Source organism: Pseudophryne corroboree, chromosome 8 (genome assembly GCF_028390025.1).
Source record: "Pseudophryne corroboree isolate aPseCor3 chromosome 8, aPseCor3.hap2, whole genome shotgun sequence".
In the NCBI taxonomy this organism is placed as follows: Eukaryota; Metazoa; Chordata; class Amphibia; order Anura; family Myobatrachidae; genus Pseudophryne; species Pseudophryne corroboree.
In genome coordinates this window covers 352037935-352054571 of record NC_086451.1, presented here as the reverse complement: position 1 = coordinate 352054571, position 16637 = coordinate 352037935, and the positions used below count along the sequence as shown (strand labels likewise).

General features: G+C 50.5%; 1 protein-coding gene across 2 annotated transcripts in view; it reads left to right on the top strand.

Moving 5' to 3' along the window:
• The window catches only part of DOCK11 (dedicator of cytokinesis 11), a 981167-nt gene that overhangs the window by 698676 nt on the left and 265854 nt on the right, over positions 1-16637 (top strand). The window lies entirely within an intron of this gene.

Sequence of the window (16637 nt, the reverse complement as noted above, 5' to 3'; positions counted from 1 at the left end):
GCAGTGCAAACGCTAAGCCGCCGCCCTCTGGGAGTGTATTTTAGCTTAGCAGAAATGCGAACGAAAGGATTGCAGAACGGCGGCAACATTTTTTCAAGCAGTTTCTGAGTAGCTGCAGACCTACTCCTACCTTGCGATCACTTCAGACTATTTAGTTCCTGTTTTGACGTCACAAACACGCCCTGCGTTCGTCCAGCCACTCCCCCGTTTCCCCAGGCACACCTGCATTTGTATCTGACACGCCTGCGTTTTTCAGCAAACTCCCGGAAAACGGTCAGTTTCCTTCCAGAAACGCCCCATTCTTGTCAATCACTCACCGATCAGCAGTGCGACTGTAAAGCGTCGCTAGACCTTGTGTGAAGCTGCATAGGCTTTTGTGAAAGTACTTCGCGCGTGCGCAGTGCACACCATGCGCATGTGCAGCAGTGCCGATTTTTTTGCCTGATCGCTGCGCTACGAACAACGGCAGCTAGCGATCAACTCGGAATGACCCCCTAAGTGCCTGATTTTGAGTCAGAGACAGATGCTGCTGCACGTGTTGCTGCAGTCACATCTGCGTTGCTATGCTGATGCAGCTATAGAGTCCTTTCCTGGTGTATATCCGTGCGTATAAATACACAAGGACTGATGCGTCTGTAAACCCTAAAATACCGCTTGGTGTGACTTTGGATGCACCATCGGTCACACTATCAAGTCATGCACCTGCCCTGTTAGGTGCAGTTTCTCCTGAGTGTGGTCTGCTATGTGATCAATTAAGCGTCTCTGATATTCAACTGCTTTTAGTGACATGCCTCTGACACTACCATAAGACGCAACATCTCCATACATCTTTTTAGCCATCCCCATCACCGCCCAGGAACGTACATTATTGCTACGTCCAAATCTGTATGGCTGCTCTGTAGGTACATGTGCAGTGTAACTCACATACATGTGTATGCAAAGAACTCATTGCTCCAACCGCATCATATGTCACAGCTGTGCCTGGCTCAGAATCAGACATTAAGTCTCTTTACATGCAGATTAATATCTACAATAAATGTATTTGTCTCTGAAGTGCAAGTACTGATAGCATTGGGAGCTCTACAGAGAAGGCTCTTTTCTCTGACGTCCTAGTGGATGCTGGGGACTCCGTAAGGACCATGGGGAATAGACGGGCTCCGCAGGACACTGGGCACTCTATAAGAAAGATTTGGTACTATCTGGTGTGCACTGGCTCCTCCCTCTATGCCCCTCCTCCAGACCTCAGTTAGATTTCTGTGCCCGGCCGAGCTGGATGCACACTAGGGGCTCTCCTGAGCCCCTAGAAAGAAAGTATATGTTAGGTTTTTTATTTTACAGTGAGACCTGCTGGCAACAGGCTCACTGCAACGAGGGACTAAGGGGAGAAGAAGCGAACCTACCTGCTTGCAGCTAGCTTGGGCTTCTTAGGCTACTGGACACCATTAGCTCCAGAGGGATCGACCGCAGGACCCGTCCTTGGTGTTCGTTCCCGGAGCCGCGCCGCCGTCCCCCTTACAGAGCCAGAAGCATGAAGATGGTCCGGAAAATCAGCGGCAGAAGACTTCAGTCTTCACCAAGGTAGCGCACAGCACTGCAGCTGTGCGCCATTGCTCCTCATACACACTTCACACTCCGGTCACTGAGGGTGCAGGGCGCTGGGGGGGGGGGGGGCGCCCTGAGCAGCAATAAAAACACCTTGGCTGGCAAAATAACCACAATATATAGCCCCAGAGGCTATATATGTGGTAATTACCCCTGCCAGAATCCATAAAAAAGCGGGAGAAAAGTCCGCCGAAAAAGGGGCGGAGCCATCTCCCTCAGCACACTGTCGCCATTTCTCCCTCACAGTTCCGCTGGAAGGAAGCTCCCTGACTCTCCCCTGCAGTCTACACTACAGAAAGGGTAAAAAAGAGAAGGGGGGCACTAAATTTAGGCGCAGTATAACTTATAGCAGCTATAAGGGGACATAATTCAGTTAGTCCCTGCATTATATAGCGCTCTGGTGTGTGCTGGCATACTCTCTCTCTGTCTCCCCAAAGGGCTTTTGTGGGGTCCTGTCTCCTTTAAGAGCATTCCCTGTGTGTGTGCGGTGTGTCGGTACGGCTGTGTCAACATGTTTGATGAGGAGGCTTATGTGGAGGCGGAGCAGATGCCTATAAATGTGATGTCACCCCCTGCGGGGCAGACACCGGAGTGGATGGACTTATGGAAGGAATTACGTGCAAGTGTCGACTCCTTACATAAAAATTTGACGACATGCCAAACGCGGGACAGCCGGCTTCTCAGCTCGTGCCTGCCCAGACAATTCAAAGGCCATCAGGGGCTCTGAAACGCCCACTACCTCAGATGGCAGACACAGATGTCGACACGGATACTGATACCAGTGTCGACGACGATGAGTCAAATTTAATGTCCACTAGGGCCATTCGTTGCATGATTGAGGCAATGAAAGAGGTATTACACATTTCTGATATAAACCCAGGTACCTCAAAAAAGGGTATTATGTTTGGGGAGAAAAAACTACCAATAGTTTTTCCCCCATCTGAAGAATTAAATGAAGTGTGTGAAGAAGCGTGGGCTTTCCCCGATAAAAAATTGGTGATTTCAAAAAAATTACCTTTCTCGACAGAGGATAGGTCACGTTGGGAAACTCCCCCGAGGGTGGATAAAGCGTTCACACGTTTGTCAAAAAAGGTGGCACTACCGTCTCCGGATACGGCCGCCCTAAAGGAACCTGCTGATAGAAAGCAGGAGGCTATCCTAAAGTCTATATATACACACACTGGTGTTATACTGAGACCAGCTATTGCTTCAGCGTGGATGTGCAGTGCTGCTGCTGCTTGGTCGGAAAATATTGACACCCTAGACAGGAACACTATATTGCTAACCGTAGAGCATATAAAAGACTCAGTCTTATACATGAGAGATGCACAGAGGGAGATCTGCCGGCTGGCATCTAGAATAAGTGCATTGTCCATTTCTGCTAGGAGAGGCTTATGGACTCGGCAGTGGACAGGGGATGCAGATTCGAAAAGGCACATGGAAGTTTTGCCTTATAAGGGTGAGGAGTTATTCGGGGATGGTCTCTCAGACCTTGTTTCCACAGCAACAGCTGGGAAGTCAGCATTTTTGCCCCATGTCCCCTCACAGCCTAAGAAAGCGCCGTATTATCAGGTACAGTCCTTTCGACCCCAGAAATACAGGCGGGGAAAAGGCGGGTCCTTTCTGTCTAGAGGCAGAGGAAGGGGAAAAAAGCTGCACCACACAGCAGGTTCCCAGGAACAAAAGTCCTCCCCCGCTTCTTCCAAATCCGCCGCATGACGGTGGGGCCCCACAGGCGGAGCCAGGTACGGTGGGGGGCCGCCTCAAAAAATTCAGCGATCAGTGGGTTCGCTCACGGGTGGATCCCTGGATCCTTCAAGTAGTATCTCAGGGGTACAAGCTGGAATTCGAGGCGTCTCCCCCCCGCCGTTTCCTCAAATCGGCCTTACCGACAACTCCCTCGGGCAGGGAGGCTGTGCTAGAGGCAATTCACAAGCTGTATTCCCAGCAGGTGATAGTCAAGGTACCCCTACTTCAACAAGGACGGGGTTACTATTCCACACTGTTTGTGGTACCGAAACCGGACGGTTCGGTGAGACCCATTTTAAATTTGAAATCCTTGAACACATACATAAAAAGATTCAAGTTCAAGATGGAATCGCTCAGGGCGGTTATTGCAAGCCTGGACGAGGGGGATTACATGGTATCCCTGGACATCAAGGATGCTTACCTGCATGTCCCCATTTACCTTCCTCACCAGGAGTACCTCAGATTTGTGGTACAGGATTGCCATTACCAATTTCAGACACTACCGTTTGGACTGTCCACGGCACCGAGGGTGTTTACCAAGGTAATGGCAGAAATGATGATACTCCTTCGAAAAAAGGGAGTTTTAATTATCCCGTACTTGGACGATCTCCTAATAAAGGTGAGGTCCAAGGAGCAGTTGCTGGTCGGAGTAGCACTATCTCGGGAAGTGCTACAACAGCATGGCTGGATTCTAAACATTCCAAAGTCACAACTGGTTCCTTCCACACGCTTACTGTTCCTGGGGATGATTCTGGACACAGAACAGAAAAAAGTGTTTCTCCCGCAGGAGAAAGCCAAGGAGCTGTCATCTCTAGTCAGAGACCTCCTGAAACCAAAACAGGTATCGGTGCATCACTGCACACGAGTCCTGGGAAAAATGGTGGCTTCATACGAAGCAATTCCATTCGGCAGGTTCCATGCAAGGACCTTCCAGTGGGACCTCTTGGACAAGTGGTCGGGATCGCATCTTCAGATGCATCGACTGATAACCCTGTCTCCAAGGACCAGGGTGTCTCTACTGTCTTGGCTGCAGAGTGCTCATCTTCTAGAGGGCCGCAGATTCGGCATACAGGACTGGGTCCTGGTGACCACGGATGCCAGCCTTCGAGGCTGGGGGGCAGTCACACAGGGAAGAAATTTCCAGGGACTTTGGTCAAGTCAGGAGTCGTCCCTACACATAAATATTCTGGAACTGAGGGCCATTTACAATGCCCTAAGTCAGGCAAGGCCCCTGCTTCAAAACCAGCCGGTACTGATCCAATCAGACAACATCACGGCAGTCGCCCATGTAAACCGACAGGGCGGCACAAGAAGCAGGATGGCGATGGCAGAAGCCACAAGGATTCTCCGATGGGCGGAAGATCACGTACTAGCACTGTCAGCAGTGTTCATTCCGGGAGTGGACAACTGGGAAGCAGACTTCCTCAGCAGACACGACCTACACCCGGGAGAGTGGGGACTTCATCCAGAAGTCTTCCAACTGTTGGTAAACCGTTGGGAAAGGCCACAGGTGGACATGATGGCGTCCCGCCTCAACAAAAAGCTAAAGAGATATTGCGCCAGGTCAAGGGACCCTCAGGCGATAGCTGTGGACGCTCTAGTGACACCGTGGGTGTACCAGTCGGTTTATGTGTTCCCTCCTCTGCCTCTCATACCAAAGGTACTGAGAATAATAAGAAGGCGAGGAGTAAGAACGATACTCGTGGTTCCGGATTGGCCAAGAAGAGCTTGGTACCCAGAACTTCAAGAAATGATATCAGAGGACCCATGGCCTCTACCGCTCAGACAGGATCTGCTACAGCAGGGGCCCTGTCTGTTCCAAGACTTACCGTGGCTGCGTTTGACGGCATGGCGGTTGAATTCCGGATCCTAAAGGAAAAGGGCATTCCGGAGGAAGTCATTCCTACGCTGATAAAAGCCAGGAAAGAAGTAACCGCAAACCATTATCACCGTATTTGGCGAAAATATGTTGCGTGGTGTGAGGCCAGGAAGGCCCCTACAGAGGAATTTCAGCTGGGTCGTTTTCTGCACTTCCTACTGTCGGGAGATTTCGGCTCTGTCGATTTTCTTCCAGAAAGAACTGGCTTCACTGCCTGAAGTTCAGACTTTTGTAAAGGGAGTGCTTCATATTCAGCCCCCTTTTGTGCCTCCTGTGGCACCTTGGGATCTCAATGTAGTGTTGAGTTTCCTGAAATCACATTGGTTTGAGCCACTTAAAACTGTGGATTTGAAATATCTCACGTGGAAAGTGGTCATGTTATTGGCCTTGGCTTCGGCCAGGCGGGTGTCAGAATTGGCGGCTTTGTCATGTAAAAGCCCTTATCTGATTTTCCATATGGATAGGGCAGAATTGAGGACTCGTCCCCAGTTTCTCCCTAAGGTGGTATCAGCTTTTCACTTGAACCAACCTATTGTAGTGCCTGCGGCTACTAGGGACTTGGAAGATTCCAAGTTACTGGACGTAGTCAGGGCCTTGAAAATTTATATTTCCAGGACGGCGGGAGTCAGGAAAACTGACTCGCTTTTTATCCTGTATGCACCCAACAAAATAGGTGCTCCTGCTTCTAAGCAGACTATTGCTCGCTGGATTTGTAGCACAATTCAGCTGGCGCATTCTGCGGCTGGATTGCCGCATCCTAAATCAGTAAAAGCCCATTCCACAAGGAAGGTGGGCTCATCTTGGGCGGCTGCCCGAGGGGTCTCGGCTTTACAACTTTGCCGAGCTGCTACTTGGTCAGGGGCAAACACGTTTGCAAAATTCTACAAATTTGATACCCTGATGAGGACCTTGAGTACTCTCATTCGGTGCTGCAGAGTCATCCGCACTCTCCCGCCCGTTTGGGAGCTTTGGTATAATCCCCATGGTCCTTACGGAGTCCCCAGCATCCACTAGGACGTCAGAGAAAATAAGAATTTACTCACCGGTAATTCTATTTCTCGTAGTCCGTAGTGGATGCTGGGCGCCCATCCCAAGTGCGGATTGTCTGCAATACTTGTATATAGTTATTGCCTAACTAAAGGGTTATTGTTGAGTCGTCTGTTGAGAGGCTCAGTTATATTTCATACTGTTAACTGGGTATAGTATCACGAGTTATACGGTGTGATTGGTGTGGCTGGTATGAGTCTTACCCGGGATTCAAAATCCTTCCTTATTGTGTCAGCTCTTCCGGGCACAGTATCCTAACTGAGGTCTGGAGGAGGGGCATAGAGGGAGGAGCCAGTGCACACCAGATAGTACCAAATCTTTCTTCTAGAGTGCCCAGTCTCCTGCGGAGCCCGTCTATTCCCCATGGTCCTTACGGAGTCCCCAGCATCCACTACGGACTACGAGAAATAGAATTACTGGTGAGTAAATTCTTATTTTTCCCTTGTGTCCTCTTTCCCTCGCTGTCTACATCACCAGCACACCTATAGCTTACACCTCCTCAGTTAGCACTTACGTGTGTTCTCATTCAACTAGCATTTCTGCACCATATGGCGTAAGATGCTTGGTGCGATTTACACACTCAGCCATGTCTAGCAGTTCATCATTTTCTCTGACTTTTGTATCTTGTTTGCATTGTAGCCACATATAAAGTCACCTATAGTTTACCTGGACCACTAGATGTTCCAGGATGTGTACTTTTGTTGCAAAATAGTTTATTGTGAAGCATAAAGATGCGTGGTGCAAAGCATGGCACAGGTCACTTGTATCGGACATCTGTCTTTTGCCTTTTTACACAAAAGTACATGAATTGCCAGCATACATGAATTGCCCTTGCATTGTACTCTTGTAGCAAAAGTCAGGTGTCTGGACGCTTTGTAGCGAAGGTGCAAGTCTGTGGGGCACCAAACGGGGCCATATGGTGCAATTTGACAATAGGTGTATATAGACACGCCTGCAGCCCTTATCTCTTATCCTCTTTCTGTAGTTCGGGTCCTGTTTGCTCTGCAGAAGCTCCTGCGCACAGGCTCAGATCCCGCTGATTTTCTCTGTGCTCTGTCCGCTCATGTTTCCTGCTCTTCTGTTCATTTATAGTGAGATACTGTACTACTGTAGGCCACACCTTGCATCTTGTTGCTCTTAGTTCTGCTATTCGTATGTTGTACGGTGCTGATGGCTTTTTGTGGTGTCTTTAAATAAATTATAATAATATGGAAATATTATTTCTCTAACGTCCTAGAGGATACTGGGGTCCACATTAGTACCATGAGGTATAGACGGGTCCACCAGGAGCCATTGGCACTTTAAGAGTTTAAGAGTGTGGGCTGGCTCCTCCATCTATGCCCCTTCTACCAGACTCAGTTTAGAAATTGTGCCCAGAGGAGCCGGTCACAGCTAGGAGAGCTCTCCTGAGCTTTCCTGGAAAAAGTTTAGTTTAGAGATTTTATTTTACAGGGAGGCTGCTAACAACAGCCTCCCTGCAGCGTGGGACTAAGGGGGGGAGCAGGGTCCGCCCTGCGGGGTCTGAGCCACTGACTGGACACTGAGCTCCAGAGGGGCTAATCGGTCTCCGCTGCAGGGGTTCGCTCACCCCAGCAGCATGCCGCCGACCCCTTACAGAGTTGAAGAAAGTGGTGAGTTAGCTCCCGACCCCCCTAGCAAGCGGGGGGCCGGTGTGAAGATGGCAGCGACAGGGGTGGGAGCGTGGTATTAACCGCGCTCCCGGATGGTACCAGCGGCACACTGTGCGGCGCGGTGAGGGGTGCCCTGGGCCAGCGCTTACCCCTCTAACTTGGTCAGCAAGCCTGTCGGGCCCCAGGGATCCAGCCAGTAAAATTCCTCAGACCAAAATTTGAACACAGTTGAGCGGGAAGACAGCGCCGGGAAGGGGGCGGAGCTTCTCCTCAGAGCGGACCTGCAGCTTTCCAGCGCCATTTTCCTGCATGCTGCAAGCAGAAAGAAGATCCTGATCCCTCCACAGCAGCTCCAGTTACTGTACCGGTACTAGGGGGTTGTAGAAGGGGGGGGAGGCTAAATACTTGACTATGTGTCCTATTAAGGAGCACAAGTCAGCGTTGGTAAGAGGTTTCTTTTTGTATAGAAAGCGCTGGTGTGGGTTGGCTTCCAATCTCTGTCTCTCTCTTGCCATTCTTGGGGGGGGGGGGGGGGGGGGGGGCTCTGTCTTACCCCATCCTGTGTGTGTGTGGTGTGTTTGGTGGTCACTAGCAGCAATGTCCAGAGATACAGTGTCATATGCTGCTGAGGATTTATCCTCACAGGATGATCCCATTCCAAGCAATCAGGTTAGCACTGGCTTAGCACAGATTCCAGCAAGGGAACCAGAGTGGTTTTCCTCTATCAGGACTTTGATTTCTCAGATTTCTGACAGGTTTACCAGTAATGAGTCGGCAACCCAGGTCTTACAGTCCTCTATGGCTGTGTAGCCCTTGTCAGGGACCTCAGGTCACCCCGCTACATACCCCCTTAAATGTGCGCTTGTGCAGGTAACACAAGACGACACGGATACCGATTGACACTACAGATGGTGACGGATGTGTTACGGGGGTCCGCATCTCTTGCAAGGGGGGTACAGTTGTTGATAGAGGCTATCCGGAATGTGTTAAATGTTAATGATACCACACCGGAGCAAGTTGAGAAGGCTTTCTTCACTGAAAACGACAAGCCTCGCTAACCTTCCCTGCGTCAAAGAGCTGAATGCTATATTTGAAAAGGCCTGGGTGAATCCTGAAAAGAAGTTTAAGATTCCTAAGAGGATTCTGGTAGCTTTTCCTTTCCCGGAGAAGGATAGGAAAAAGTGGGAAAACCCGCCAATTGTTGACGCATCTGTATCTAGACTCTCAAAAAAGGTGGTTTTACCGGTACCAGGATCTACCGCCTTAAAGGAGCCGGCGGATAGAAAAATTGATAATACTCTGAAATCAGTGTACACTGCTTCAGGGGCCATTTTACGTCCCACTATTGCTAGTGCATGGATTGCAAAGGCAATAGTGAAGTGGTCGGCTGCCTTGCTAGAGGATTTGGATACGATGGATAGGGATGAGGTTGCATTGTATTTACGCAACATTCATGATTCTGCAGGTTTCGTGGTAGAATCCATGAAAGACCTGGGTTCCATGGCTGCGGGAATTTCTTCCATGTCTGTTTCAGCTCGTCGGGGACTGTGGCTCCGCCAGTGGTCGGCCGACGCGGAATCCAGAAGAAGTGTGGAGTCGCTACCCTATACAGGTCAGGCTCTTTTCGGGGAAACCCTAGACGCGTGGATTTTTACCGCTACAGCGGGTAAGTCTCCGTATCTTCCCTCAGCAGCTCCTGCTCCGAAGAGATCCTTCTCCTCAGCTACGCAGCAGTCCTTTCGGCCCAACAAGACCAGAAAGGCCAAGTCATCCAATACCTTCTTCAGAGGAGGTAAGGTTAAGTCCAAGAAACCTGCCACTGCAGGTTTCCAAGAACAAAAGCCTGCTTCAGGTACCCCTAAGTCCTCCGCATGACGGTGGACGGGAGGGCCCGGAGGTGGGGCCTGTGGGAGCGAGACTCAGACAGTTCAGTCAGGTCCGGGTCTCGTCCGGCCTGGATCCCTGGGTGGTAGATATTGTCTCTCAGGGAAACATGCTGGAATTTCAAAGTCTCCCTCCTCATCGGTTTTTCAAGTCAGGCTTACCAACTCTGTTGCAGGACAGCACTGTCACTGACCTGGGTTGGGAATGTTGTGAACTCGGGGGTTCTTCCGATGGTCTGGAAGAGGAACCACAGCTGGGTCGGAGCAGAGATGGTCGGATATAGGTTTTCCTCATACAAGACTCTGACAGTTAGGATTGGTGAAAAATGCTACCTCCTTGACCTGTACTCTGTGCTCTGTGAGATTCTTAGAAAATATCAGAATGTCATCCAAGTATACCACTACACTTAGGTATAACATATCTCGGAAGATTTCATTCACAAATCCCTGGAAGACGGCAGGGGCATTGCTGAGGCCAAACGGCATTACCAGATATTCGTAATGCCGCCTGTTCCGAAAACACGTCTGTGAACTCCCGATAGGCCTCCGGAATGAGCTCCTCATCCGACTTGGAAGATACACGGAGCGGGTAGACAGGAGTGAGACAATTAGAATGACAAAATGAACTCCAGGATACTATTTGTGACGACTTCCAGTCGACGTGAGGGTTGTGTATTTTAAGCCAAGGAAGACCAAGAAACAGATCGTGAGGCATCTCCCGAATCTCTAGGAACTCCAGATGTTCTTGATGCAGAGCTCCAACCTGTAGCTTGATTGGCACTGTGCGACTTGAAATAAGACCATTAGAAATTTGGGTACCATTGATAGCAGTCAACGTAATAGGTCGTTCGACGGACTGTAACTGTAAACCCAGATTTTGGACACAAGAAAGAGAAACAAAATTCCCTGCAGCCCCAGAGTCCAGCAGAGCCTTAACAGGTTTGGCTTTAGACCCAGAAAACAGAGACACGGAGAGTAAACAGTCCACTGTCGGAGAAGGTTTAGATGTAACCCCTAACTTGACTCCTCCGGAACATGCTAGGACTGCCCGTTTCCCGGACGGGACTTACAAAACTTGAGAAAATGATCCGCGGCTCCACAGTAGAGGCAGAGTCTACCCTCACGACGGCGCTGTCGTTCTTCCGGGGACAGCCGAGATCGATTAATTTGCATAGGTTCGTCTGGTCTTGGGGTAACCGTTTGCTTAGACGGGAGAGACCGGAATCTGGATCATTCTGAACGGCTACGTTCGCCACCTCGTTCCTGCATGCGTAGATCCACCTTTACACAGAGTGAGATCAACTGTACTAAGGAATCTGGCAGATCCCTAGTGATCAGCTCGTCCTTTAGACGGTCGGAGAGCCCATTCCAAAAAGCGGCCCGGAGAGCATCATTATTCCAGCGCAGTTCTGAGGCTATGGTTTGGAATTGAATCACATACTGTCCCACTGAACGGGAGCCTTGTCGGACTCGGAGCAAGTCCGAAGAAGCAGCGGTCGTTCTGCCGGGCTCATCGAAGATCCTTCGGAATGACGTGATGAAATTGGTGTAACTGGAAACCAAAGGGTCAGACCGCTCCCATAACGGAGACACCCAATCCAACGCAGAACCTTCAAGCAAGGAAATAATGTACGCCACCTTGGACCGATCTGTGGGGAAGTTGTGTGAGAGAAGTTCAAAATGTACCTCGCATTGGTTGAGAAAACCACGGCAATTCTTTGGGTTCCCATTATAGCGAGAAGGAGTGGGGAGCTGAAGGCGTGACCTGGTTCCAGACAAGGATTGAACATTACTAGGGACAACCACAGGAGCGGGTACTGGAGCTGGAGCCGGAACTACTGAAGCCAGGGAAGCCTGAATTTGATCCAGCCGGCCGGATAACTCCTGGAGATACTGCATCACCTGGCTCTGTGCCGCCTCCTGACTCTGAACTCGGGAAACCAGGTCCTGGATGGCGCTTGCCTCTGGGTTCCGATCCCCCGGGTCCATGGGGCCTGAGTATACTGTCACTGACCTGGGTTGGGGATGTTGTGAACTCGGGGGTTCTTCCGATGGTCTGGAAGAGGAACCACAGCTGGGTCGGAGCAGAGATGGTCGGATATAGGTTTTCCTCATACAAGACTCTGACAGTTAGGATTGGTGAAAAATGCTGAGGAACTTTATTATGGGAAGGGAGCAATACAGCGACACCTGAAAGAAAGAGAACTTGTGGGCAATGTCAAAGGCTACTGAAGAATTTGTGAGCAATGTTTAAAGGCACTGATGAATGAAGAACTTGTGAGCGATGATGAAAGACACTGAAGAATTTGTGAGCGATGTTTAAAGACACCGATGAGTGAAGAACTTGTGAGCGATGGTGAAAGACACTGAAGAATTTGTGAGCGATGTTTAAAGACACTGATGAATGCTGGAAACACTAAAGTTGGTTCAGCCCGCAGGTCATGCTGAATCCAGGGAGCGCTGGAGACTGCACTGCAGAGGAACACACTAGTTGCTAGGAACACTGGAGACTGTGCTGCAGGAAGGCACCCTGAATGCTGGAAGCACTGGAGTATAGTTGCTGGGGAACACACTGCGTACGGGAGCTCTGGCATCCACTTCAGAAAAGAGACGATACTCAGGCGCCGAGGCTTTGCCCGGCGTCTGGTTTTGAATCTCCCGCCTCTACTGGATTGGTGAAGCGGGTTAGTGACGTCACCCGCTCCCCGCCCACGTGACGCCGGCTGTCATGCCGGCGCCCACGCTCCGGGGAACCGCCGGGAGCCGCGCCAGCCAGACGCCGGGACCCGAGGACCGCCGGAGGTGGGGACCGCCAAACGGACCAGCAGACACGCAGGGGTAAGCGCGGCGGCCGCTGCCCCTGGCGTGTGACAAGCACAATGCTACAGGACGCTGTCCAAAAGCTGGTGGAGGCACAAGTCATTGTGCCGGTACCACCGCACATGCTGACAAAGGGTTACTATTCAAACCTTTTCGTGGTACCGAAACCAGATGGTTCGATCAGGCCTATCCTGAATCTAAAGTCGTTGAACCCCTTTCTAAGGGAGTTCAAGTTCAAGATGGAGTCTCTCAGGGTGGTGATAGCAGGTCTGGAAGAGGGGGAATTCCTGGTATCCCTAGATATCAAGGATGCGTACCTTCATATTCCGATCTGGCTGCCGCATCAGGCTTATCTCCGATTCGCATCGCTGGAGTGTCATTTTCAGTTCCAGGATCTGCCGTTCGGCCTCTCCATGGCACTGAGGGTGTTTACAAAGGTGATGGCGGAGATGATGATGCTACTCCGAAAACATGGTGTGAACATCATTCCTTATCTGGACGATCTCCTGATAAAGGCATCGTCCAGGGAAAGGTTGTGGCAATCCATTGTTCTCACAACACCGCTGTTTCAGAGTCACGGCTGGATTCTGAATTTTCCAAAGTCACATTTGGAACCGACCAGGAGATTGTCGTTTCTGGGAATGATCCTGGACACGGAAGTACAGCGGGTGTTCCTTTCCGCGGGACAAGGCGTTGGTGATCCAATCCATGGTCAGGAATGTCTTGAAGCCACCCGGGTGTCGGTTCATCAATGCATTGGTCTCCTACGAGGCTATCCAGTACGGGAGGTTTCTTGCTCGGACCTTCCAACTGGACCTCCTGGACAATTGGTCGGGATCTCACCTCCACATGCATCAGAGAATTTGTCTGTCGCCAAGGGCGAGGATTTCACTCCTATGGTGGCTCCAATTGCCTCACCTGCTGGAGGCCGCAGGTTCGGGATTCAGGACTGGGTCCTGCTAACAACGGATGCAAGCCTCTCAAGGGGTGACCTTCGAGGGAAGGTGGCCAAGCCTAGAAGCTGGCCTGCCCATCAACATTCTGGAACTAAGAGCCGTCTTCTAAGAAACAGGGCCATTCAAGTACAGTCGGACAACGTAACAACAGGACGGAACGAAGAGCAGGGCGGCGATGTCAGAGGTCACAAGAATACTCCACTGGACGGAAAAGCACGCGTTTGCGCTGTCAGCCATCTTCATTCCGGGAGTAGACAACTGGGAAGCAGACTTCCTCAGCAGACACGATCTCCATCCGGGAGAGTGGGGCCTCCATCCGGAGGTGTTCAAGGAGGTAACAGATCTTTGGGGTCTACCCCAAATAGACATGATGGCCTCTCGTCTCAACAAAAAGCTTTGGCGTTATTGTTCCAGGTCGAGAGACCCTCGGGCAGTGGCGGTGGACGCCCTGGTGTCTCCGTGGGTGTTCCAGTCAGTGTACATGTTTCCACCACTCCCACGCATCCCAAGAATCTTAAAGCTCATAAGGAAAACAAGGGTTCAAGCGATCCTCATTGCCCCAGACTGGCCAAGGTGGGCTTGGTACGCGGACCTTCTGGATCTACTGCAAGAAGAGCCGAGGCCTTTTCCTCTTCGGGAGGACCTGCTGCAGCAGGGTCCGTTCGCCTATCAAGACTTACCGCGGCTTCGTTTGACGGCATGGATGTTGAGCGTCTGATTCTTGCTCGGAAGGGTATTCTGAAAGAATTGATTCCTACCCTCATACAGGCTAGGAAAGGGGTAACGTCTACACATTACCATCGTATTTGGAAGAAATATATCTCTTGGTGTGAGTCCAAGAAGTTTCTTGCGGTGGAATTTCAACTGGGACGTTTCCTCCTCTTCCTGCAGGCAGGAGTGGATATGGGGCTGAGATTGGGATCTGGGAAGGTCCAGATTTCAGCCCTGTCCATTTTCTTTCAGAAACAATTGGCTGCCCTCCCTGAGGTTCAGACCTTTTTGAAGGGAGTTCTGCATATCCAACCTCCCTTTGTACCGCCTACAGCGCCTTTGGACCTTAACGTGCTGTTGTAGTTTCTCCAGTCGGATTGGTTTGAGCCTCTACAGGAGGTGGAGCTCAAATTTCTTACATGGAAGGCGGTCATTTTGTTGGCCTTAGCTTCTGCTAGGCGTGTCTCTGAGCTGGGGGCTTTGTCATGCAAAAGCCCTTACTTGATCTTCCATGAGGATAGAGCTGAGCTCCGGACTCGTCAGCAGTTACTTCCAAAGGTTGTGTCGGCATTTCATTTCAACCAACCTTTTGTGGTGCCAGTGGCTACTGACTCCTCGATTACTTCAAAGTCCTTGGATGTCGTGAGGGCTCTGAAGATTTATGTGAAGAGAACTTCTCGTAACAGGAAATGAGACTCTTTGTTTGTCCTATACCAGGGGTGGGGAACCTCAGGCCCGCGGGCCATATAAGGCCCTCAGAGCCACCTGATCCGGCCCGGCCAGGCTCACCTAACCGCGGAGATGCTTGGCGCCCGCTGAGATTTTGATACTAGCGGGCGCCCGGCTTCTTTCCCTCAGCAGCAGTCGCAGGCAGGAGCTCATTCCTGAGCTCCAGCTTCCGGCTCTGGCAGTGTGCGTGTGCGGCTGTGAGGTGCTATGGGAGAGATGTCATGACATCTCTCCCATAGTTCTGAAGTGTGGGCGGCCAAGCGGAGTGCAACGGTCTGGAAGCAGGAGCGGGGCTGGTGAGTATTGTGTTTTTTTTTCTTTTAATGTGTGTGTGTAAGCGGCGCTACTAGAGGCCATATCTAATGGGGCATATTTAATGGGGCATAACCACTAGCTGGGGGCATATCTAATGGGGCATAACAACTGACTGGGGGCATATCTAATGGGGCATAACAAGTGACTGGGGGCATATGTACTGGGGGCATATCTACTGGGGCATAACAACTGACTGGGGATATATCTATGGGGGGGCATAACTACTGACTGGGGGCATAGCTACTGACTTGGGGCATATCTACTGTTGCATAACTACTGGGGGCAGGCTAATTTCTAAGTTGATAATTTTTGTATGGCCCCCGACGGATTTTATAAATATCCAAATGGCCCTTGGTAGAAAAAAGGTTCCCCACCCCTGTCCTATATGATCCCAAGAAAATTGGGTGTCCTGCTTCTAAGAAGTCTATTTCTCGCTGGATTAGGTTCACTATCCAGCATGCCTATTCTACGGCAGGACTGTCGTGTCCAAAATCTGTTAAGGCCCACTCTACTCGTAAGGTGGGGTCTTCCTGGGCGGCTGGCCGGGGTGTCTCGGCAACGCAGCTCTGCCAAGCGGCAACTTGGTCGGGGTCGAACACGTTTGCAAGGTTCTACAAGTTCGATACTTTGGCCTCTGATAATCTGAAGTTCAGTCAATCAGCTCTGCAGGAGCCTCCGCGCTCTCCTTCCCGTTCTGGGAGCTTTGGTACATCCCCATGGTACTAATGTTAACCCCAGTATCCTCTAGGACGTTAGAGAAAATAGGATTTTGGTACCTACCGGTAAATCATTTTCTCGTAGTCCGTAGAGGATGCTGGGCGCCCGCCCGCCCAGCGCTTCGTTTTCCTGCATATGTTATTTGGTTCAGTACCACTTTGTTTAGTTGCGTACTGCATAGTTACTGGGTAAGTTATATTTCAGCCGTTTGCTGATTAGTTCAAGCTAGTTGCCTTGATGTGCCTTGTATGTGTGAGCTGGTATGAATCTCACCACTATCTGTGTTAAGTCCTTCTCTCGAAGTATGTCGTCTCCTCGGGCACAGTTTCTAGACTGAGTCTGGTAGGAGGGACATAGAAGGAGGAGCCAGCCCACACTCTTAAACTCTTAAAGTGCCAATGGCTCCTGGTGGAGCCATCTATACCCCATGGTACTAATGTGGATCCCAGCATCCTCTACAGACTACGAGAAAAGGATTTACTGGTAGGTCCCAAAACCTATTTTTTCATCACAGTAAGGAATTAATTTTTACTTTATTCTTATTCTCCTGAAAGGATGTTTCTTAAAGCCCCTTTTTATAATTCCCCACCACTAATAA